This window comes from Polyodon spathula, chromosome 5, assembly GCF_017654505.1.
Source record: "Polyodon spathula isolate WHYD16114869_AA chromosome 5, ASM1765450v1, whole genome shotgun sequence".
In the NCBI taxonomy this organism is placed as follows: Eukaryota; Metazoa; Chordata; class Actinopteri; order Acipenseriformes; family Polyodontidae; genus Polyodon; species Polyodon spathula.
The window spans coordinates 79,366,138-79,392,713 of NC_054538.1; the positions used below are offsets into that span (position 1 = coordinate 79,366,138).

Below are 26,576 nucleotides of genomic sequence, written 5' to 3' on the forward strand. Positions count from 1 at the left end.
ACTGGCTCTGCTGGCTCTCCTGGCGCTGCTGGCTCTCCTGGCTCTGCTGACTTGGGCTCCACTGGCTCTGCTGGTTCCACTGGCTCTGCTGGCTCTGCTGGCTCCACTGACTTGGGCTCCACTGGCTCTGCTGGCTCTGCTGGCTCCACTGACTTGGGCTCCACTGGCTCTGCTGGCTCCGCTGGCTCTGCTGGCTCCACTGGCACTGCTGGCTCTCCTGGCTCTGCTGACTTGGGCTCCACTGGCTCTGCTGGTTCCACTGGCTCTGCTGGCTCCGCTGGCTCCACTGACTTGGGCTCCACTGGCTCTGCTGGCTCCACTGACTTGGGCTCCACTGGCTCTGCTGGCTCTGCTGGCTCCACTGACTTGGGCTCCACTACGCTCTGCTGGTTCCACTGGCTCTGCTGGCTCCACTGGCTCCACTGGGCTCCACTGGCTCTGCTGGCTCCACTGACTTGGGCTCCACTGGCTCTACTGGCTCTGCTGGCTCCACTGACTTGGGCTCCACTGGCTCTGCTGGCTCCGCTGGCTCCGCTGACTTGGGCTCCACTGGCTCTGCTGGCTCCGCTGGCTCCACTGACTTGGGCTCCACTGGCTCTGCTGGCTCCACTGACTTGGGCTCCACTGGCTCTGCTGGCTCTGCTGGCTCCACTGACTTGGGCTCCACTGGCTCTGCTGGCTCCGCTGGCTCTGCTGACTTGGGCTCCACTGGCTCTGCTGGCTCCACTGACTTGGGCTCCACTGCTGGCTCTGCTGGCTCCACTGACTTGGGCTCCACTGGCTCCGCTGGCTCTGCTGGCTCCACTGACTTGGGCTCCACTGGCTCTGCTGGCTCTGCTGGCTCCACTGACTTGGGCTCCACTGGCTCTGCTGGCTCCACTGACTTGGGCTCCACTAGCTCTGCTGGCTCCGCTGGCTCCACTGACTTGGGCTCCACTAGCTCTGCTGGCTCTGCTGGCTCCACTGACTTGGGCTCCACTGGCTCTGCTGGCTCCGCTGGCTCCGCTGGCTCTGCTGGCTCCACTGACTTGGGCTCCACTGGCTCTGCTGGCTCTGCTGGCTCCACTGACTTGGGCTCCACTGGCTCTGCTGGCTCTGCTGGCTCCACTGACTTGGGCTCTACTGGCTCTGCTGGTTCCACTGGCTCTGCTGGCTCCACTGGCTCCACTGGCTCCACTGGCTCTGCTGGCTCTGCTGGCTCCACTGACTTGGGCTCCACTGGCTCTGCTGGCTCCACTGGCTCCACTGACTTGGGCTCCACTGGCTCTGCTGGCTCCACTGACTTGGGCTCCACTGGCTCTTGTGGCTCCACTGAGTGGGATACGATGGGGCTTGCTGGCTCTGCTGGCTCCACTGACTTGGGCTCCACTGGCTCTGCTGGCTCCACTGACTTGGGCTCCACTGGCTCTGCTGGCTCTGCTGGCTCCACTGACTTGGGCTCCACTGGCTCTGCTGGCTCTGCTGGCTCCACTGACTTGGGGTCCACTGGCTCTGCTGGCTCCATTGACTTGGGCTCCACTGGCTCTGCTGGCTCTGCTGGCTCCACTGACTTGGGCTCCACTGGCTCTGCTGGCTCTGCTGGCTCCACTGACTTGGGCTCCACTGGCTCTGCTGGCTCCGCTGGCTCCACTGACTTGGGCTCCACTGGCTCCACTGGCTCTGCTGGCTCCACTGACTCGGGCTCCACTAGCTCTGCTGGCTCTGCTGGCTCCACTGACTTGGGCTCCACTGGCTCTGCTGGCTCTGCTGGCTCCACTGACTTGGGCTCCACTAGCTCTGCTGGCTCCGCTGGCTCCACTGACTTGGCCTCCACTGGCTCTGCTGGCTCCGCTGGCTCTGCTGACTCGGGCTCTACTGGCTCCGGGGGCTGCTCATCCTCCTGCTCTCCTCGATTGCCCCCAACCTCCTCCCCGCCAGGAGCTCCCTTATACTGTTCTGCTTCAGTCGGATCCCTGTTTCTGGAACATTGTTTCCTTTGATGTCCCTGAGCTCCATATTTAAAACACCTCATTGTTTCAGAACTGGTAAAAACAACTCAATTCATCCCCTCAGCATAAAAATTCTACGCTATCTCAATAATTGGGATTATTTTGTAAAATAAACGCTTGTCTTCTAAAAGACAAAACATGTTTTACAACCTAGAGGGATCCTCTTGATTGTATACATTAATTTTCCATATCTTGATAACTCTCCTTCCAGGAACTCGTTTTTAAGAAGGGGGTGACATTAGACAGTATTACTTTGGCGTCACTAAAGGTGAAACTTCAATAAAGGACCTCTGCACACTAATTCCCTCCTCCTCATCCTTGTTTACTAAACCCATATCAGTTCAAAAAAAACGACTAGAGGCTGATTTTATTTTGTAAAGCCCACAATCTCTCCTGCCACCACCAGGCATTGTTCCACTGATAGCAGGCACACATCGATAGCCTCCACTCCAAACGAACTGCACGCCATATGGGGACTTTTTGCTGAGCTATAATCAGCTGAACAAATGACAATGACTCACAAATATACTAACACTATCAATATAAACCAACAATCAAATTTCACATAAAACGCACGCACACACACACACGCACACGCACGCACGCACGCACGCACGCACGCACGCACGCATGCACGCACACACACACACACACATATATATATATATATATATATATATAATCATTGCAAAAGCTTTGACTCTCTTGAATCCAGCCAGTGAGAGAGAGAGAGGCTGTCAGGATGTGGCGCCGGTTCCATCAGAGGCCCTGCTCAAATACAGCTCTTACTTTTTATGGGATTCATGTTTTTACAAAGTTTGTTTTCAGATTAAATATTTGAAATAGAACCCAGAGCTCCAGGTTTTGTAACGGCTTTTTAGCAAGATCAACACAGCTTATTTCTTTTGGGACGCAAGCGTGCCACTGTCTCGTATCTCTTCTGGAATGTTTCATTAGTTGATGAATAAATAATTTGATGCAAAGGTTTTTTTTTTTTTTTTTTTAAAGGATTTTGAGGACTTGCATTTCACTGCACATAATGAACATCTCAGTGTACAGCTAAGGCTAAAAGTTAAGCATATCCCTATAGAATTAACAAATAAAAGCTGATGAATAATGTTACATTAACAAATTGAATTACATGCTGCATTGTATTTTCCATATACATAACCAAAAAACTGACATAAATTTAAAAATGTGACAATTCTTAATCTAACAGGAAATACTGTATTACTATAATGGCTTCCGGGAGACTTTTGCGATACCATGTTGTAGTTTCTTTGATTATATAATGTTAAATAAAAGATCTAAATCATGTTCATGTACTTATTGTTTAATAATGTCTCAATCTTAAAATTCTCAGTGTTGCAAAATGTTTGACCAGATTGTGAAATGTGTATAATATAGACGTATTGTCTAGTCTAAGCTTTAACACGTTGCTAGGGTACCACATACAAACAGACTAGCTCCACTGAAAGGGAGAAATCTACCCAGAGAAAATTTGCTTTGATGTACCTTGAGATGGGCTTATAGTCTTATAGAACAGGGGTGTCACTCGGCCTTGACGCTTGACATGGGCCGAGTGACAGTTATAAAAATACAATGACAAACCCAAAACCTCAAAGTTACTGTGTTTACATAGCATATTTACATTCCTCTAAATAGCACATATTGATTATTTCACTCCCCGTCGCCTCCTTAAACACGTGTGCAAACACGCCTCTGAGCAAGTTTCGTTGCATGAGCCACACGCATTGTCATGCTGCTGTGATTGCTGTCAATCAAAGACCACGTGGCTGAGACGGCAGTGAGGCAGCTGGGTCGAGTCACCACGCCAGTGATACCAGAACAAGGGATTCACTTCTGATTTGTAAGTTCTGTAGTGTCATGTCTTTATCCGCTAAGAGAAAGGTGGAACAATTTCTTTGTGGGCGTGAATGGAAAGCCATTGTTCTTAATTTGTAAGCAACATGTGGCTGTTGTGAAATAATACAGCATTAAAAGACGTTATGAAGCAAACCATGGCAAGAAATATGATAAATATACAGGAAAATTCAGTGAAGATAAATACTCTGAATTAGTCATTGAAAAAGTAGCAGTCCATGTTTACCAATGCTTGTAGCAGAAGCGATGCTGCTGTTCAGGCCAGTCATGGTATTGCTCACCAAATAGCTTTTCTTCCAAATCATTTTCTCATGGAGAGTTTTTGAAGAAATGCTACTAAAAGCTGCTGAAATAGTGTGTCCTGAGAAGCAGCAAGCTTTCTCCGTCATGAATATCAACAGATCAACATCTAATTCTCAACCAACGGATACTCACCTTCACTCGATACTGCAGATATCCTCAGCCCAGTCATTAGTTCCAGTTGTTCATGCGTTGGTTCAAGCAGAGGTCCCAGGTATCAGGAAGCAGCAGGAGTATCACTGATATTCTTTGGTGAGTGTATCTGTATTTATTCATATTTTTAACTGGGGCTTGCCTTATTTGCAACACTCGATTGCCTGCTGCAGATGCTGAAAGTGAGAGCTGACTGTAAAAGAATAAAGAATCGGGAGCTACAGTAAGGTACAGCCGTCCAGGAACGATTAGTAGGAACAGGACTCTGTACTTTTGATATTAGCGTTGCACTGTTTTTCTATCGCTTGATTTGATCTTTTTATTATGTAATGTATTTTAATTAGTTTGAATGTTTATGTGCATGGTGTTATTTAATTTGTGTTGTACTATTACTTCCATAATTATACGTAAATTGATACCAATGCTATTTGGGCCTGGGTGTTTTGTAAAGAAATTGTCAGTTTGCACAGTACCTACTTCTATATTGTCAGTTTGCACAGTACCTTCTTCTATATTGTCAGTTTGCACAGTACCTACTTCTATATTGTTAGTTTGCACAGTACCTTCTTCTATATTGTCAGTTTGCACACTACCTTCTTCTATATTGTCAGTTTGCACAGTACCTACTTCTATATTGTCAGTTTGCACAGTACCTTCTTTTATATTGTCAGTTTGCACAGTACCTACTTCTATATTGTCAGTTTGCACAGTACCTTCTTTTATATTGTCAGTTTGCACACTACCTTCTTCTATATTGTCAGTTTGCACAGTACCTTCTTCTATATTGTCAGTTTGCACACTACCTTCTTCTATATTGTCAGTTTGCACAGTACCTTCTTCTATATTGTCAGTTTGCACAGTACCTTCTTCTATATTGTCAGTTTGCACAGTACCTTCTTCTATATTGTCAGTTTGCACAGTACCTTCTTCTATATTGTCAGTTTGCACAGTACCTTCTTCTATATTGTCAGTTTGCACACTACCTTCTTCTATATTGTCAGTTTGCACAGTACCTACTTCTATATTGTCAGTTTGCACAGTACCTTCTTCTATATTGTCAGTTTGCACAGTACCTTCTTCTATATTGTCAGTTTGCACAGTACCTTCTTCTATATTGTCAGTTTGCACACTACCTTCTTCTATATTGTCAGTTTGCACAGTACCTTCTTCTATATTGTCAGTTTGCACACTACCTTCTTCTATATTGTCAGTTTGCACAGTACCTTCTTCTATATTGTCAGTTTGCACAGTACCTTCTTCTATATTGTCAGTTTGCACAGTACCTTCTTCTATATTGTCAGTTTGCACAGTACCTTCTTCTATATTGTCAGTTTGCACACTACCTTCTTCTATATTGTCAGTTTGCACAGTACCTTCTTCTATATTGTCAGTTTGCACAGTACCTTCTTCTATATTGTCAGTTTGCACAGTACCTTCTTCTATATTGTCAGTTTGCACACTACCTTCTTCTATATTGTCAGTTTGCACAGTACCTTCTTCTATATTGTCAGTTTGCACACTACCTTCTTCTATATTGTCAGTTTGCACAGTACCTTCTTCTATATTGTCAGTTTGCACACTACCTTCTTCTATATTGTCAGTTTGCACACTACCTTCTTCTATATTGTCAGTTTGCACAGTACCTTCTTCTATATTGTCAGTTTGCACAGTACCTTCTTCTATATTGTCAGTTTGCACAGTACCTTCTTCTATATTGTCAGTTTGCACAGTACCTTCTTCTATATTGTCAGTTTGCACAGTACCTTCTTCTATATTGCCAGTTTGCACACTACCTTCTTCTATATTGTCAGTTTGCACAGTACCTTCTTCTATATTGTCAGTTTGCACAGTACCTTCTTCTATATTGCCAGTTTGCACACTACCTTCTTCTATATTGTCAGTTTGCACACTACCTTCTTCTATATTGTCAGTTTGCACAGTACCTTCTTCTATATTGTCAGTTTGCACAGTACCTTCTTCTATATTGTCAGTTTGCACACTACCTTCTTCTATATTGTCAGTTTGCACAGTACCTTCTTCTATATTGTCAGTTTGCACAGTACCTTCTTCTATATTGTCAGTTTGCACACTACCTTCTTCTATATTGTCAGTTTGCACAGTACCTTCTTCTATATTGTCAGTTTGCACACTACCTTCTTCTATATTGTCAGTTTGCACAGTACCTTCTTCTATATTGTCAGTTTGCACACTACCTTCTTCTATATTGTCAGTTTGCACACTACCTTCTTCTATATTGTCAGTTTGCACAGTACCTTCTTCTATATTGTCAGTTTGCACAGTACCTTCTTCTATATTGTCAGTTTGCACACTACCTTCTTCTATATTGTCAGTTTGCACACTACCTTCTTCTATATTGCCAGTTTGCACACTACCTTCTTCTATATTGTCAGTTTGCACAGTACCTTCTTCTATATTGTCAGTTTGCACAGTACCTTCTTCTATATTGCCAGTTTGCACACTACCTTCTTCTATATTGTCAGTTTGCACAGTACCTTCTTCTATATTGTCAGTTTGCACAGTACCTTCTTCTATATTGCCAGTTTGCATACTACCTTCTTCTATATTGTCAGTTTGCACAGTACCTTCTTCTATATTGTCAGTTTGCACAGTACCTTCGTCTATATTGTCAGTTTGTACAGTACCTATTTGTATACTGCATATTTACACATTACCTATTTGTATATTGCCTATTTGCACACAAACCACCATCATTTCTTTCTTTAAATTCTGTCAGTAATTCAAAGCTATTGGCACTTTGGTTGTTAAATTGCGACCAGCAAAGGGGTTACACCTGTATCCTATTGAATAAAAATATGATATTCCGCAATACTCCGTATTAGGCCATAGGCCAAATGTTTGACACCCCTGGTCTAGACTCAACAATAATTTATTAAACTAGAACATCACTTCTATCCAGCTGCACTGTCACTGCTATGCTTAAGGAAATGATAAAATGCCTGACATGCATACATTTTTTTAAATGCCAGAAGCCTTTCAAAAGAGAACCAATTTTTACAAAGATGTAGGCAACATCATATTACACCCTAGTTCACTAAACTACGATAAAGAGCTTTATTTTCAATATCTTTTTTAAGATGAACTTTGTTGAAACCTTTGCGGTCTCACATGAAGCCGATGCTCTCTGTGCTCTCGCAGTGGGACTTGTAAAATGGCACTGCAGTGCTTTGCATCCTGCTAGCCCTCAGTTAGCCTGTGCCTTCCTCCTGAAACATGCTGATTTGTGGCCAGGCTGTGAGAGGCGCCCCACTAGGCTGATTGCTCTTGCCTGCCACTCAAAGCGAGATGCAGGCTTCCCAAGCTCCTGCGGGCCTCAGATTCAGACAGGCCTTGCTCACACCAGCACTTTCTTCCAGTGGGACACCGTGCACAGGGCTCTCAGCTCACACCAGCACTTTCCTCCAGTGGGACACCGTGCACAGGGCTCCCAACTCACACCAGCACTTTCCTCTCTGAATACTGTTGCCAGTTATCACATGTTATCACACATTAGGCACAGAATTCCTGCTATTATTTTCCTGCATGTTTTTTATTTTATTTAAACATGATCATGCCAGTCAGTGCATTACAGCTCTTGCACACTTTATCAGCATGCTTGGCACTCCATTAATCTCACCTGTAATCATTTCAAGCACTGCTTACAGCTGGGAGAGGTCCAGGCCCTGTGTGCTTCTCTATCTGTTCCTGTGTGCTACACTATCTGTTCCTGTGTGCTTCTCTATCTGCCCCTGTGTGCTTCTCTATCTGTTCCTGTGTGCTTCCCCTGTCTGCCCCTGTGTGCTTCTCTACCTGTTGCTGTTACCTGTTGCTGTGTGCTCCTCTATCTGTTCCTGCCAATCTTGCTCGTTTGGTTGTTAGTAGCTTATTGATCCCAGAATCTCATCAAGCAGCTTCTTGAAGGATCCCAGGGTGTCAGCTTCAACAACATTACTGGGGAGTTGATTCCAGACCCTCACGATTCTCTGTGTAAAAAAGTGCCTCCTATTTTCTGTTCTGAATGCCCCTTTGTCTAATCTCCATTTGTGACCCCTGGTTCTTGTTTCTTTTTTCAGGTCAAAAAAGTCCCTTGGGTTGACATTGTCAATACCTTTTAGAATTTTAAATGCTTGAATTAGGTATCCGCGGAGTCTTCTTTGTTCAAGACTGAATAGATTCTATTCTTTTAGCCTGTCTGCATATGATATGCCTTTTAAACCCAGAATAATTCTGGTCTCTCTTCTTTGCACTCTTTCAAGAGCAGCAATATCCTTTTTGTAGCGAGGTGACCAGAACTGAATACAATATTCAAGATGAGATGAAAATTATAAGGTAGCATACTAAATCAGAAGGCCTAATTATAACTCAGTGTATGAAATCAGACACCCTAATTATAACTCAGTGTATGAAATCAAAAGCCCTAATTATATCATCCTGATTCCTCTTGTAATATAAATACAGTGCTCTATTCATATCATCTGATTCCTCTTGTAATTACAATACAGGGCTCTATTCATATCATCCTGATTCCTCTTGTAATTATAATGCAGTGCTCTATTCATATCATCTGATTCCTCTTGTAATTACAATACAGTGCTCTATTCATATCATCTAATTCCTCTTGTAATATCAATACAGTGCTCTATTCATATCATCTGATTCCTCTTGTAATATCAATACAGTGCTCTATTCATATCATCTGATTCCTCTTGTAATATCAATACAGTGCTCTATTCATATCATCTGATTCCTCTTGTAATATCAATACAGTGCTCTATTCATATCATCTGATTCCTCTTGTAATATCAATACAGTGCTCTATTCATATCATCTGATTCCTCTTGTAATATCAATACAGTGCTCTATTCATATCATCTGATTCCTCTTGTAATTATAATGCAGTGCTCTATTCATATCATCTGATTCCTCTTGTAATTACAATACAGTGCTCTATTCATATCATCTGATTCCTCTTGTAATATCAATACAGTGCTCTATTCATATCATCTGATTCCTCTTGTAATATCAATACAGTGCTCTATTCATATCATCTGATTCCTCTTGTAATATCAATACAGTGCTCTATTCATATCATCTGATTCCTCTTGTAATATCAATACAGTGCTCTATTCATATCATCTGATTCCTCTTGTAATATAAATACAGTGCTCTATTCATATCATCTGATTCCTCTTGTAATATCAATACAGTGCTCTATTCATATCATCTGATTCCTCTTGTAATATCAATACAGTGCTCTATTCATATCATCTGATTCCTCTTGTAATATCAATACAGTGCTCTATTCATATCATCTGATTCCTCTTGTAATATCAATACAGTGCTCTATTCATATCATCTGATTCCTCTTGTAATATCAATACAGTGCTCTATTCATATCATCTGATTCCTCTTGTAATTACAATACAGGGCTCTATTTATATCAGTTCTGAACTGCGGACTCGTATTTTGTTTTGCACTTCACCCCACCTCTCTCAGTGGCTGCCAGCAAACATCAAGTAATTGACACCACTGGAAACACTGGGGTGTAGCGTGTAGATCTTGGACCGAACTCCAACTTGAAGCTGACAGCCTTTAAAAATGATGCCTTAGGGGCCTAGAGACAATACGTTCCCAATACCTAATGAAAGAAATATGACGCGCAGCGTCCGTTTTCCAACGTGTGTGTGTGTGTGTGTTTGTGGGGGGGGGTATTATAATCTGTCCTTCAAGTGTGCAATTGGCAACAACAAAAATAATGAATACAATATTAAAAACATAAAAGCATTAATAAAAACAGCAGCCTTTTCCCTGTGATGTGGAATGAATCAATGTCACCCAGAAGCAGCTCCTGCCAATGTTTCCTGACGTTATGTCTGGTGCTTCTGACAGTCCATAATGAAAAAAAGAAAGACTCCAGTTTTGCCAAAACGACCTTGGAAACTGATCCACCTTCGGGCCCTCTGTTATAGTCTTTGGAAAGCCTCCCACATTCCTAGTCAAAGCGAGTCAATATTGGCCAAAGCAGGACCGACAAAAGCAAGTACCAGTTATGGGGGAGGCTGAATATGTTTGAGCATAACCCTAACCCTAACCCTAACCCTAACCCTGACCCTGAGCCTGGTTAGACCCACAGCGAGGTGGCAGTGAGCTCTTTCATTCATTGAGACCAAGCCTGCTGTTAGACCCAGAGCTGCTCTCTGATTCATTGAGACCAAGCCTGCTGTTAGACCCAGAGCTCCCTGGCAGTGAGCTCCCTCATTCATTGAGATCAAGCCTGCTGTTAGACCAACAGCTGCTCTCTGATTCATTGAGACCAAGCCTGCCTTTAGACCCACAGCTGCTCTTTCATTCATTGAGACCAAGCCTGCTGTTAGACCCAGAGCTGCTCTCTGATTCATTGAGACCAAGCCTGCTGTTAGACCCACAGCGCCCTGGCAGTGAGCTTCCTCATTCATTGAGATCAAGCCTGCTGTTAGACCAACAGCTGCTCTCTGTTTCATTGAGACCAAGCCTGCCTTTAGACCCATAGCTGCTCTTTCATTCATTGAGACAAAGCCTGCCTTTAGACCCACAGCTGCTCTCTGATTCATTGAGACCAAGCCTGCTGTTAGACTCAGTAGCAGCACAAGCAGGAACAGTAGCAGCAGAAGCAGAAGCAGGAGCAGCAGCAGCAACAGTAGCAGTAGCAGCAGGAGCAGTGGCAGTGACAGTGGCAGTAGCAGGAGCAGCATGAGCAGGAGCAGGAGCAGCAACAGTAGCGGTAGCATTAGGAGCAGGAGTAGCAGTGACAATAGCAGTAGCAGTAGCAGTAGCAGTAGCAGCAGGAGCAGTGGCAGTGACAGTGACAGTGGCAGCAGCAGGAGCAGCATGAGCAGGAGCAGCAGCAATGGCAGTGACAATAGCAGTAGCAGCAGTAGCAGTAGCAGCAGCAATGGCAGTGACAATAGCAGTAGCAGTAGCAGTAGCAGTAGCAGCAGGAGCAGTGGCAGTGACAGTGGCAGATGAGCAGGAGCAGCAGCAATGGCAGTGACAATAGCAGTAGCAGTAGCAGTAGCAGTAGCAGCAGGAGCAGTGGCAGTGACAGTGGCAGCAGCAGGAGCAGCATGAGCAGGAGCAGGAGCAGCAACAGTAGCGGTAGCATTAGGAGCAGGAGTAGCAGTGACAATAGCAGTAGCAGTAGCAGTAGCAGCAGGAGCAGGAGCAGTGGCAGTGACAGTGGCAGTAGCAGGAGCAGAAGTAGCAGCAACAGCATTAGCAGCAGGAGAAGGAGCGGGAGCAGTAGCATTAGCAGCAGGAGAAGGAGCGGGAGCAGTAGCAGCAGGAGAAGGAGCGGGAGCAGTAGCATTAGCAGCAGGAGAAGGAGCGGGAGCAGTAGCATTAGCAGCAGGAGAAGGAGCGGGAGCAGTAGCATTAGCAGCAGGAGAAGGAGCGGGAGCAGTAGCATTAGCAGCAGGAGAAGGAGCGGGAGCAGTAGCATTAGCAGCAGGAGAAGGAGCGGGAGCAGTAGCATTAGCAGCAGGAGAAGGAGCGGGAGCAGTAGCATTAGCAGCAGGAGAAGGAGCGGGAGCAGTAGCATTAGCAGCAGGAGAAGGAGCGGGAGCAGTAGCATTAGCAGCAGGAGAAGGAGCGGGAGCAGTAGCATTAGCAGCAGGAGAAGGAGCGGGAGCAGTAGCATTAGCAGCAGGAGAAGGAGCGGGAGCAGTAGCATTAGCAGCAGGAGAAGGAGCGGGAGCAGTAGCATTAGCAGCAGGAGAAGGAGCGGGAGCAGTAGCATTAGCAGCAGGAGAAGGAGCGGGAGCAGTAGCATTAGCAGCAGGAGAAGGAACGGGAGCAGTAGCATTAGCAGCAGGAGAAGGAGCGGGAGCAGTAGCATTAGCAGCAGGAGAAGGAGCGGGAGCAGTAGCATTAGCAGCAGGAGAAGGAGCGGGAGCAGTAGCATTAGCAGCAGGAGAAGGAGCGGGAGCAGTAGCATTAGCAGCAGGAGAAGGAGCGGGAGCAGTAGCATTAGCAGCAGGAGAAGGAGCGGGAGCAGTAGCATTAGCAGCAGGAGAAGGAGCGGGAGCAGTAGCATTAGCAGCAGGAGAAGGAGCGGGAGCAGTAGCATTAGCAGCAGGAGAAGGAGCGGGAGCAGTAGCATTAGCAGCAGGAGAAGGAGCGGGAGCAGTAGCATTAGCAGCAGGAGAAGGAGCGGGAGCAGTAGCATTAGCAGCAGGAGAAGGAGCGGGAGCAGTAGCATTAGCAGCAGGAGAAGGAGCGGGAGCAGTAGCATTAGCAGCAGGAGAAGGAGCGGGAGCAGTAGCATTAGCAGCAGGAGAAGGAGCGGGAGCAGTAGCATTAGCAGCAGGAGAAGGAGCGGGAGCAGTAGCATTAGCAGCAGGAGAAGGAGCGGGAGCAGTAGCATTAGCAGCAGGAGAAGGAGCGGGAGCAGTAGCATTAGCAGCAGGAGAAGGAGCGGGAGCAGTAGCATTAGCAGCAGGAGAAGGAGCGGGAGCAGTAGCATTAGCAGCAGGAGAAGGAGCGGGAGCAGTAGCATTAGCAGCAGGAGAAGGAGCGGGAGCAGTAGCATTAGCAGCAGGAGAAGGAGCGGGAGCAGTAGCATTAGCAGCAGGAGAAGGAGCGGGAGCAGTAGCATTAGCAGCAGGAGAAGGAGCGGGAGCAGTAGCATTAGCAGCAGGAGAAGGAGCGGGAGCAGTAGCATTAGCAGCAGGAGAAGGAGCGGGAGCAGTAGCATTAGCAGCAGGAGAAGGAGCGGGAGCAGTAGCATTAGCAGCAGGAGAAGGAGCGGGAGCAGTAGCATTAGCAGCAGGAGAAGGAGCGGGAGCAGTAGCATTAGCAGCAGGAGAAGGAGCGGGAGCAGTAGCATTAGCAGCAGGAGAAGGAGCGGGAGCAGTAGCATTAGCAGCAGGAGAAGGAGCGGGAGCAGTAGCATTAGCAGCAGGAGAAGGAGCGGGAGCAGTAGCATTAGCAGCAGGAGAAGGAGCGGGAGCAGTAGCATTAGCAGCAGGAGAAGGAGCGGGAGCAGTAGCATTAGCAGCAGGAGAAGGAGCGGGAGCAGTAGCATTAGCAGCAGGAGAAGGAGCGGGAGCAGTAGCATTAGCAGCAGGAGAAGGAGCGGGAGCAGTAGCATTAGCAGCAGGAGAAGGAGCGGGAGCAGTAGCAGCCAATTCAGCACTGAAGTTATCCATGAGGGTTTAAATCCCTGAATCATTTGACTGGAAGGTTAAAATAATAACACATTAAAAGGGCTGCTGTAAACTGAGTTATTAACAGAAATACTTAATGGCAGCCAGTTGCTTTCCCTGCTCTATCAGAGAGGCCTATAGGAAGCACATAGGGTCCAAGCCATGCGTTGAATACAACACATCAGGAGCGAAATGGAAAATTAGACATGCCATTGTCGTAAATGTTTTATGACACAGAATAAAAGTTTATGACCTCCAGGGCTGCTCTGTCTCTTTCTCTGTGAGCGTGTATGATGTCCCACTGCAAGACCATTGCGTTCAGGTGAAGAGGTTGCTTTATTTATGAATTCTTTTAAAGGCCAGGTTCATTAAATATATTTATATGTATGCCATAGTGTCAACACGGTGAAGCAAAACTACAAGTAGCGTGAGTCTAGACTTGACCTCCTCCATCGATGAAGAGGTGAACTCTAGTCTAGACTTGACCTCCTCCATCGATGAAGAGGTGAACTCTAGTCTAGACTTGACCTCCTCCATCGATGAAGAGGTGAACTCTAGTCTAGACTTGACCTCCTCCATCGATGAAGAGGTGAACTCTAGTCTAGACTTGACCTCCTCCATTGATGAAGAGGTGAACTCTAGTCTAGACTTGACCTCCTCCATTGATGAAGAGGTGAACTCTAGTCTAGACTTGACCTCCTCCATTGATGAAGAGGTGAACTCTAGTCTAGACTTGACCTCCTCCATCGATGAAGAGGTGAACTCTAGTCTAGACTTCACCTTCTCCATCGATGAAGAGGTGAACTCTAGTCTAGACTTCACCTTCTCCATCGATGAAGAGGTGAACTCTAGTCTAGACTTCACCTTCTCCATCGATGAAGAGGTGAACTCTAGTCTAGACTTCACCTTCTCCATCGATGAAGAGGTGAACTCTAGTCTAGACTTCACCTTCTCCATCGATGAAGAGGTGAACTCTAGTCTAGACTTCACCTTCTCCATCGATGAAGAGGTGAACTCTAGTCTAGACTTCACCTTCCCCATCGATGAAGAGGTGAACTCTAGTCTAGACTTCACCTTCTACATTGAGTTGCTCCAGACCCTGCCCTGAAGTAGTTCCTCTCATCTTCCTCGGAAGAAGCACACCAGGGTTAGTGAGCAGCTCCGGAAGGATATCCTTCTCCATGCAGGTGCTTCTTTACACAGACAACCCAGAGAGCACTGAGGAGAAAAACTACAGAGAATGCGTCACAATGGTGTTTATGTGTGCTGCCTTCTACATGGTTGCTATAAAAAATGATCTAACATGTGATTTTTGATTTATTTGAAGTGTATTATCTTAAATGTTATTTTAATTGTTGCTTTCATGCAGATTGCTGTAGCCAAGGTTAATACAAATCTGTGGGATCTTTTTTTTTTTTTTTTTTTTTTACAATGACTATTTTTTCATGGTCACTACGCAATCTGAAAGTGGCAATGGGGAATGGACTGAGCTGCCACAGTATGCTTTATTCAGACTGTCCTGAGTAAAGTGAGATTAATATTAGTTATTTAAACATCTGTGGATGTTGGCGAGCAATTAGGGCTGAAATCAATCAAGCACATCAATTAAGAGATAATTAATCTAAAACAGGCTAATGGAATGGAGCCGGCATGCTTGTGAAAAAGAAGCTGAGGAAGCATGTTATTAGTCCAACACACAGTGACAGCTTCATCGCATGTTGTTTTCATTGCAACATGGACCTTGAATAGCTGTCAGGAACACAAAGAGGCAGAAGGTCCCCCTGAGAAATAGGAAGCGATCAAACAATGAACTGACCAGTACTGAATAAAAGGCAATGGCACAAGTCTTTCAATAGACACAAGACATGACTGATGAAGACAGCAGCACAGGGCTGCTGTAACAAATGAGTTTAAAGGCTGTACAATAAACAAAAGGAGATCTGAAAAGACAGTCAGGGAGACAACTGAGTCAATATTAGAAGTGTCAAAGATAAAGACCAGTTAGCTTGAACTGAACATACTCCTGGACTCTTTGGCTTGCCCTGGCTAGAACTCAGAGCGATGCCCTATCTGGAACTCAGAGCCATGCCCTGGCCTCTGACCTGCTCTCATGTCGACAGGTGGGACTCAGCTGAAGTTTCTATTCCTGCTCCACAGGGGGAGAATCAGCAGCACTGTGGAGCCATGCTGCTCGTGGACACAACCTTCGAACTTCCCACAGCAAGATCTCCGATCACTGCTGTCACCTTCCACAGCAAGACCTCCGATCACTGCTGTCACCTTCCACAGCTAGACCTTCGATCACTGCTGTCACCTTCCACAGCAAGACCTCCGATCACTGCTGTCACCTTCCACAGCAAGACCTCCGATCACTGCTGTCACCTTCCACAGCTAGACCTCCGATCACTGCTGTCACCTTCCACAGCAAGACCTCCGATCACTGCTGTCACCTTCCACAGCAAGACCTCCGATCACTGCTGTCACCTTCCACAGCAAGACCTCCGATCACTGCTGTCACCTTCCACAGCTAGACCTCCGATCACTGCTGTCACCTTCCACAGCAAGACCTCCGATCACTGCTGTCACCTTCCACAGCAAGACCTCCGAACACTGCTGTCACCTTCCACAGCTAGACCTCCGATCACTGCTGTCACCTTCCACAGCAAGACCTCCGATCACTGCTGTCACCTTCCACAGCAAGACCTCCGATCACTGCTGTCACCTTCCACAGCAAGACCTCCGATTGCTCATGTCATGGAGGTTGTCACTGTCACAGTTCGTTAAGCTGTGTTTATTTTTTCAAGAGGAGGCACTGAACACATTGGAATTTGTCATTCAAAAAGACATTTGTCATTCAATGTATTTAGTTTTTTTGGAAATTTAAATTCACAAAGAGGCAATCAAAACTGAAAGTGATAAAAATAATGTAAGCAACATTCTTTAAAGCATTGGGTTTCTGAGCCTCTGCAATTGTTTTGCAACTCATGTTGGTGAATCACTGGAAACTGCTAAAAAACATCAGTCTTGACACTCCTGAGCAACGTGGGGCTTCCCATGCTTTCTGTTATTAATTTAGCTCTTCTAATGAGCGTTTGGAATCAGTCCTGTTTTGAGGTATGTCTTTGTTAAAGCTGATAGATAATTATTGCTGTTCGCTTCCAAGATTGCTTCCACACAGACTTGTGTAAAGGTTTTCCATGGTACATTTCTAGGGTCGTTTTGCACACAGCTGTGTTTTGCCCATGACTATGATATGCATTTACAGAGCTCTCAGTATGCTTGACAGTCTTCCCTGACTAGACTTTGCTTTGCTGTTAGACCGGAATACACAGTAAACATTCCCAGTATAAGAGGTATGCAGTGGTGTGATGTGACCCACTGCATCACCAACAGTTGTTTTTCAACATCCATATATCTAACAGCCTAACTATTCTCTTCTCTGCAATTTGAAAAAAAAAACAACACAATTAAATCCTGAAATAAGGTCTCCATTTGCAGCTGTTTTCAAAATTTTCCAGCAGTCAGGAGTCTTCAGTATAAAAGCAAGAGGTGAACAGGGCTAAATAGGTTTTTTTAATCAAAGAAAGTCGAAGAAATTCATCAGTACATCTTAGAATGGCTGACACTGATGTTGTTTCCATTGCTGTACTGTACAGAGACCACTCTGCACAGGTTGAAAGGAGGCAGTAATATTTACCCAGAGGAGAAAGAAGAAACCATAGCCTGGCTCTCAAACTGCTGCAGCCCCTCTCCTGGTCCCATGTTCTAAAATAAACCTCCAAGTGACCATGCCTGCTAGTGCCTTATTAGTATCCAGGCTTAACTACACTGGTGGCAGAACACACATCTCAGTTAGCAGAGAGCTTCCCCCAAGGGATAGAAACCTCTCCAGCACGGTGCCCTGGCTGCTGTAATGCATAGCTCACACCCGGGCTGCCCCCATGAGATAGAAACCTCTCCAGCACGGGGCCCTGGCTGCTGTAATGCATAGCTCACACCCGGGCTGCCCCCACGGGGCCCTGGCTGCAGTAATGCATAGCTCACACCCGGGCTGCCCCCACGGGGCCCTGGCTGCTGTAATGCATAGCTCACACCCGGGCTGCCCCCCTGAGATAGAAACCTCTCCAGCACGGGGCCCTGGCTGCTGTAGCATAGCTCACACCCGGGCTGCCCCCACGGGGCCCTGGCTGCAGTAATGCATAGCTCACACCCAGGCTGCCCCCACGGGGCCCTGGCTGCAGTAATGCATAGCTCACACCCGGGCTGCCCCCAGGGGGCCCTGGCTGCTGTAATGCATAGCTCACACCCGGGCTGCCCCCACGGGGCCCTGGCTGCAGTAATGCATAGCTCACACCCGGGCTGCCCCCACGGGGCCCTGGCTGCAGTAATGCATAGCTCACACCCGGGCTGCCCCCACGGGGCCCTGGCTGCTGTAATGCATAGCTCACACCCGGGCTGCCCCCATGAGATAGAAACCTCTCCAGCACGGGGCCCTGGCTGCTGTAATGCATAGCTCACACCCGGGCTGCCCCCACGGGGCCCTGGCTGCAGTAATGCATAGCTCACACCCGGGCTGCCCCCATGAGATAGAAACCTCTCCAGCACGGGGCCCTGGCTGCTGTAATGCATAGCTCACACCCGGGCTGCCCCCACGGGGCCCTGGCTGCTGTAATGCATAGCTCACACCCGGGCTGCCCCCACGGGGCCCTGGCTGCAGTAATGCATAGCTCACACCCGGGCTGCCCCCATGAGATAGAAACCTCTCCAGCACGGGGCCCTGGCTGCTGTAATGCATAGCTCACACCCGGGCTGCCCCCACGGGGCCCTGGCTGCAGTAATGCATAGCTCACACCCGGGCTGCCCCCATGAGATAGAAACCTCTCCAGCACAGGGCCCTGGCTGCAGTAATGCATAGCTCACACCCGGGCTGCCCCCACGGGGCCCTGGCTGCTGTAATGCATAGCTCACACCCGGGCTGCCCCCACGGGGCCCTGGCTGCAGTAATGCATAGCTCACACCCGGGCTGCCCCCATGAGATAGAAACCTCTCCAGCACGGGGCCCTGGCTGCAGTAATGCATAGCTCACACCCAGGCTGCCCCCACGGGGCCCTGGCTGCTGTAATGCATAGCTCACACCCGGGCTGCCCCCACGGGGCCCTGGCTGCAGTAATGCATAGCTCACACCCGGGCTGCCCCCATGAGATAGAAACCTCTCCAGCACGGGGCCCTGGGTGCTGTAATGCATAGCTCACACCCAGGCTGCCCCCACGGGGCCCTGGGTGCTGTAATGCATAGCTCACACCCGGGCTGCCCCCACGGGGCCCTGGCTGCTGTAATGCATAGCTCACACCCTGGCTGCCCTCACGGGGCTCTGGCTGCTGTAATGCAAAGCTCACACCTGGGCTGCCCCCACGGGGCCCTGACTGCTGTAATGTATAGCTCACAGTGACTTGGCTTTTGGAACCTTGACCAGAAGAACACAACTCCTTTCTGACTTTGATGGATAGACCAGCCTTGAGATCTATTTTAATAATGGGAAGAATCGGCTCATTGTGACAGCTGTAGAATGCAGAGCCAAAATCCAACAAGCGCTTCCAATACTGACCTGCTGACCCCTGGATGAACCCACGGCCCCCATTAAAAACTAATAAGCTGCTGTTTCAGCTCTCTAGTGTGCTTCCCTCAGCACAGCGGCTTCTTATCTGCACCGAACAACCTCCCTGCGCATCTGGAGAAGCACTGCTCATCCACACAAGCTACCGAGCTCACCAGACACAAATAAAGAATCTCAACACACCGGACAGCTAGGGAATATGGTAAGAGGAAAATCTAGCAAAGTGGGGGCCTTACTAGTTCAGGATCACAATACTGTAGGTGTGTGTGTGTATGTGTCTGTGGAGCTCACTTTATGGAAATAATAATATTGACAGAAACTTTATTTTCTGACAGAATGTAGGATTTGGACCGCCAGGGTGATTAGAGCTACCACCCCAAATACAATGAACCTGTTTCTATATCCGTTCAATGGCAGTGAGGGTTTAATACGTTTATTTGTTGTGCAGTTTACCACATTTCTGGTAAAATTCAGATTTTGATTGTCTGTCTCCGATTCTCATTATAAGCACAGATTCTAAAATGACGCAAAACAACACAGAACTGCTTACGAGCCCCTAAAATAAATAACAGAACTGCTTACGAGCCCCTAAATTAAATAAAAGGACTGCTTATGAGCCCCTAAATTAAATAACAGGACTGCTTACGAGCCCCTAAATTAAATAACAGGACTGCTTACGAGCCCCTAAATTAAATAACAGGACTACTTACGAGCCCCTAAATTAAATAACAGGACTGCTTACGAGCCCCTAAATTAAAAGGCTGAGTTTTTGGGTAACTTTTGTTGGCAATGTTTTTTACTTTTAAAAATAAAAATGTGCTAATCATAATCCAGAGTAAAGAGCTTTGAAAATCTATCTAAATAGATTTTCTCCCATTCAGGGAGGTTCAGTGGTTCAGTGGTTAAAGAAACAGGTTTATAACCAGCAGGTCTCAGGTTCAAATCCCAACTCAGCCACTGATTCATTGTGTGAGCTTGAGCAAGTCACTTAACCTCCTTGTGCTCCATCTTTCAGGTGAGATGTTGTTGTAAGTGATGCTGTAACTTATGCATAGCTACACACCCTAGTCCCACAAATGATTCAGCATTCTATATCCATGTCTGAACCTTTAGATTCAGTAACTGGTGGAACCCCCTTGACATCACACACCCACCACCATGCTTGATGGTTGGGATGAGGTTCTTCTGTTTGAATGCAGTGTTTGGTTCTACCTTTGGCTCATCTGTCCAGAGAACATTGTTCCAGAAGTCTTGTGGATCATCTATAGTATGTGCTCTTTGGCAGCAAATGAGAAGCTTTTTAGACAGCAGTGGTTTCCTCCTGGCTATCCTTCCATGAACACCATTTTTGGTCAGTCTTTTTCTAATAGTTGAGTCATGAACACTAACATTAGCCAAGGTGAAAGTGGTCTGCACATCCTTGGATTTTACTCTGGGGTTCTTTGTGACTTACTTGATGATTTTCCATTTTGTTCTTGGAGAGATTTTGGTAGGACCACTCCTGGGTAGAGTGACTGTGGTCTTGAACCTTCTCTATTTGTAGCCTGTCTGTCTGACACTGGATTGTTGGAGCACCAAATCCTTAGAAATGGTTTTGTAACCCTTTCTAGGCTGACGAGCATCAATAACTGTTTTTCTGAGGTCCTCAGAGATTTCTTTTGATCGTGGCATGACATGTTTCCACACACCTTTATGGTGAAGACCAAACTCACAAAGTTTCTGATCTTTATATAGGGTGGGGCCTCCCAAACTCACCCCTGAAGATCTAACTAATTATTTAAACACCTGATTCTAATTATCCCCTTAATTGAGCTGATAAAACCAGGGGTTCACTTACTTTTTCACATACCCTGAATCTAAATTACTCATTGTTTGTCTAATTCATACATAATTTTGTTTCAAAAGACATGGAATTGCTTAATATAAACCCTATTGGATATTTAAGGGCTATCATGGTAAAACTATGGAATTTCCATAATTATCATTGGGGTTCACAAACTTTTTCTCGGCACTGTAAATGTCATAAGAATGTTTATTATCACTATGGCTAAATCATGCTTTGGCCACACAGATTCATAATGATATAAAATGCAAAATGCAAATGACCTATACACTTGAATTGATATTTGCACTGTAAATTACCTCTGTATAATAAAGACCGCTAGCCTATTAAAATAATTGTTTCTTTGGCCCCGCAGGGGCATTGATAGAGTTCGTGGTTAGTCTAGTGTCCCTGTAATTTCAGACCCAGCACCACCTTAAGCTGCTTGTTGTGAGAGTAACTGAATCTGCTGTGTTTCACAGAGGGGCCAATGGGGGATGAAGGAAGGACAGGCTGTCATTTCAACTTAATAAAGGTTCCCAAATAATGAGCTTACTCTTTAAACCACAATAACCCGATTTAATTTAACCTCTGTAATCCCTTGTCAAGAAAAATGGCATTAACCTGTCACTCAAGAGGGAGAGAAAATATCAAACGCTGCTGGGCCCATTATCTTTACAAGCCCAATAATTACAGCAGGAACTCGTGATTAAAGAGACCCATTAAAAGTGTATTTATTGATGCTCTCTCTCCCTGTCCCTCTCCGTTTATTTTCTTTTCAAATTGATGCTGTATGTTTGCATTTATTAAAGGTGCAGTGTGACAGTGCTGGAGGATTGAGGGCTGAGTGTTTTCTCAAACATGTTGCCAATTCCAGAAAGTCGTCGCTTTGAACAGCGAGCAAATTCAGCCAAATATGCCTTTGGTGCATCAAGGGGCAACTATCTACTGTGCAGTCTTCTTTACTGGATCCTTCACTATCTACTGCACAGTCTTCTTTACTGGATCCTTCACTATCTACTGCACAGTCTTCTTTACTGGATCCTTCACTATCTACGTGCAGTCTTCTTTATTGTATCCTTCACTATCTACTGTGCAGTCTTCTTTGCTGGATCCTTCACTATCTACTGTGCAGTCTTCTTTACTGGATCCTTCACTATCTACTGTGCAGTCTTCTTTACTGGATCCTTCACTATCTACTGTGCAGTCTTCTTTACTGGATCCTTCACTATCTACTGTGCAGTCTTCTTTACTGGATCCTTCACTATCTACTGTGCAGTCTTCTTTACTGGATCCTTCACTATCTACTGTGCAGTCTTCTTTACTGGATCCTTCACTATCTACTGTTCAGTCTTCTTTACTGGATCCTTCACTATCTACTGTGCAGTCTTCTTTACTGGATCCTTCACTATCTACTGTGCAGTCTTCTTTACTGGATCCTTCACTATCTACTGTGCAGTCTTCTTTACTGGATCCTTCACTATCTACTGTGCAGTCTTCTTTACTGGATCCTTCACTATCTACTGTGCAGTCTTCTTTACTGGATCCTTCACTATCTACTGTGCAGTCTTCTTTACTGGATCCTTCACTATCTACTGTGCAGTCTTCTTTACTGGATCCTTCACTATCTACTGTGCAGTCTTCTTTACTGGATCCTTCACTATCTACTGTGCAGTCTTCTTTACTGGATCCTTCAGTATCTACTGTGCAGTCTTCTTTACTGGATCCTTCACTATCTACTGTGCAGTGTTCTTTACTGGATCTTTCACTATCTACTGTGCAGTCTTCTTTACTGGATCCTTCACTATCTACTGCACAGTCTTCTTTACTGGATCCTTCACTATCTACGTGCAGTCTTCTTTATTGGATCCTTCACTATCTACTGCACAGTCTTCTTTACTGGATCCTTCACTATCTACGTGCAGTCTTCTTTATTGTATCCTTCACTATCTACTGTGCAGTCTTCTTTGCTGGATCCTTCACTATCTACTGTGCAGTCTTCTTTACTGGATCCTTCACTATCTACTGTGCAGTCTTCTTTACTGGATCCTTCACTATCTACTGTTCAGTCTTCTTTACTGGATCCTTCACTATCTACTGTGCAGTGTTCTTTACTGGATCCTTCACTATCTACTGTGCAGTCTTCTTTACTGGATCCTTCACTATCTACTGTGCAGTCTTCTTTACTGGATCCTTCACTATCTACTGTTCAGTCTTCTTTACTGGATCCGTCACTATCTAATATGCAGTCTTCTTTACTGGATCCTTCACTATCTAATGTGCAGTCTTCTTTACTGGATCCTTCACTATCTACTGTGCAGTCTTCTTTACTGGATCCTTCACTATCTACTGTTCAGTCTTCTTTACTGGATCCTTCACTATCTAATATGCAGTCTTCTTTACTGGATCCTTCACTATCTACTGTGCAGTCTTCTTTATTGGATCCTTCACTATCTAATGTGCAGTCTTCTTTACTGGATCCTTCACTATCTACTGTGCAGCCTTCTTTACTGGATCCTTCACTATCTACTGTGCAATCTTCTTTACTGGATCCTTCATTATCTACTGTGCAGTCTTCTTTACTGGATCCTTCACTATCTAATGTGCAGTCTTCTTTATTGGATCCTTCAGTATCTACTGTGCAGTCTTCTTTACTGGATCCTTCACTATCTAATGTGCAGTCTTCTTTAGTGGATCCTTCACTATTTACTGTGCAGTCTTCTTTACTGGATCCTTCACTATCTAATGTGCAGTCTTCTTTATTGGATCCTTCACTATCTACTGTGCAGTCTTCTTTATTGGATCCTTCACTATCTACTGTGCAGTCTTCTTTACTGGATCCTTCACTATCTACTGTTCAGTCTTCTTTACTGGATCCTTCACTATCTACTGTTCAGTCTTCTTTACTGGATCCTTCATTTTCCTGTGAGGTGCTTGTTTTCAGATACCGCATTCTGCCTCTTTAAAAGTCAATCTTCTTTAATGAAGACAGAAGGAATCAACATAAGAGCATGCTTATCAGCTCCTCCTCCCGTTAGCCTTGCAGATCTCATTGAGAATGAGGTGACACATGAACACCACAACAAAATCTGACCAACTTAATACCATCAATGAATGATCAAACAAATAAAGTCAGGCAGCACAAGTTAGAAGTAATTTGTTCCAAATGCAACCTTACACACTCACAACCAGTTTATTTCCAGTAAAAGGATTTTTTTAGAAAATAAATATGACACACATTTTTCCACTGCGGGAGAAACATAATAAGTTAGTCCCCTAATTCAAAGGAGTGAAGCGAAGGAATTCAGCAGGTGCACAATACCTCTACTCATGCTGTCCCTCACACATAATGAAACAACCAGTTAATTAAAGGCAACCAAGGGACAAGGTCCTATTCGTCTGCTGAATGTGCACCAATGCAATAGAGTTTATAGCATATATATATATATATATATATATATATATATATATATATATATATATATATATATATATATATATATATATATATATATATATATATATATAATTATTATTATTAATATATATATAATATACATAAATTATATAAAGTACATTTTGTATACCATGCTAGTTTCGAATTCCCCTGCAAGTGTGCCATTGGAAAATTGTTAACCTGAAATACTTTTTGACTGTTCAGTTCAAAGTAGGAGGAATGCATTAGAAACTTGAAGACCAACTGAGACGTACCCTCTGTGACCGTTAGTATCACTGCCCAGTGGCGAGCAGTGATTTATTCTCTATCATTGAGGGGCCCCTTCGGATTAGCCCATTGGTTAAAGAAGCTCTCAAACTCTAAGCCCCGGTGGAATGCAATTATTTTAAGTACTAAACTGCTGCCATAACTAGAAAGGCATTTGGAATTCGCCTCATTGCTTGCAGAGCACAGGTTGTGCTGTCTTGTTGCATTAGGTTCCCAAGATCCTAAATGGCTTTACTTTCATCTTCACTACAAGGAAATGGTTGCACAGTTGTCTCTAGCAACAATAAAAACTAAACATGACATGAAAAAGCAAGAGGGATGTAATTGCCTCATCAGTGGAGTTAGAAGGGTTGCAGAAGCAGAATATTTGACCTCTAGACCCACAATGGTATGAAGCACTTGGCATCGTAGCAGCATGGTATTGTATCAGATCCAAAGGGCTGCTGTATCAAGAGCCAAAGTTCATTGTGTTCCCAACACTGGAACAGTGAAGCTGTGCTAATAGTTAAATGGTTACAATTGTGTACTAATGGTACAGTATGCGCATCAGCAGCATGACAGGGTTTCAGCCATTTTATAGAAAAAAATACAACTTTGTTTCATACATATATAAAAAACAAAGTGTATCTTGATCTAAGACTTCTGGAACAATATAGCTACCCCAGACGTGGTAATAAATGTATATTGTTGGAGTGAATTAAAAAAGGTAGCTCCAAGCTTGCCAATATATTTTATGATTACACTTATTTTTATTTTTAGTGTTGCTCGTGTGAGCCTTTCTGCTGGTGGTGGCAGCTCATAAAGCCTTGCTGAAAAGATACTTTCTGATGGTGTTTATAGGCTTCAGTACAGGGCACCGTTTAATGAGCCTTTAAAATCTGCTTAAGCCCATAAAAACCTTTATACAGTCAAACCAGTGTTTTCTTAGGTTTTAGTTTCAGTGTAATTCCTCTTTCATCTTTTCATTTCAACTCATTTAGTGTGCTTTATGGGGCTGGTTCTCACATTGCTGTTGTGATTCTTCCTCATGGCGTACATGGGCTTGTGGCATGCCAGGGAGGGCCCGATATGAATGGTGGCAAAATTTAGATCCACGTGGATCAATTGGATAGACCCCAAAGTGATTATTACTGTGGCTGAAGACCATCTAGACAATGTGGGGAAGCTATAAAAAAGGCCAACAAGATGCTCGGATACATTGTGAAAAGTGTTGAATTTAAATCAAGGGAAGTAATGTTATAATTGTACAATGCATTAGTAAGACCTCATCTTGAATATTGTGTTCAGTTCTAGTCACCTCACTATTAAAAAGATATTGCTGCTCTAGAAAGAGTGCAAAGAAGAACGACCAGAATTATTCCGGGTTTAAAAGGCATGTCATATACAGACGCAGCGACCTAATTCAAACATTCAAAATTCTAAAAGGTATTGACAATGTCGACCCAAAGGACTTTTTCGACCTGAAAAAAGAAACAAGAACCAGGGGTCACAAATGGAGATTAGACAAAGGGACATTCAGAACAGAAAATAGGAGGCACTTTTTTACACAGAGAATTGTGAGGGTCTGGAATCAACTCCCCAGTAATGTTGTTGAAGCTGACACCCTTGTATCCTTCAAGAAGCTGCTTGATGAGATTCTGGGATCAATAAGCTACTAACAACCAAACATGCAAGATGGGCCGAATGGCCTCCTCTCATTTGAAAACTTTCTTATGTTCTTATGTTCTTATATTCTTATATACTCATGCAGCAGCACGACGAGCAGAGCCCCAAGGTGACCCTGCTTCATAATGTTTATCAGTGTAACTACAGTGCATGGTAGAGGAGGGTACAATGGTAGGTTGGTTGGTCTGGTCAGGCTGCATGTTTGCTGTGACTGCATAATAAATAC

At 45.0% G+C, this 26,576-nt stretch overlaps 1 long non-coding RNA gene across 1 annotated transcript in view; it reads left to right on the forward strand.

Moving 5' to 3' along the window:
• The first annotated feature begins 3,730 nt into the window (after window positions 1–3,730).
• LOC121316364 overlaps window positions 3,731–26,576 on the forward strand; it is a 79,222-nt gene continuing 56,376 nt past the window's right edge. The window contains exon 1 of the long non-coding RNA XR_005950382.1: window positions 3,731–3,858. This is a non-coding gene — a long non-coding RNA (uncharacterized LOC121316364). The remainder of the gene's footprint in view (window positions 3,859–26,576) is intronic.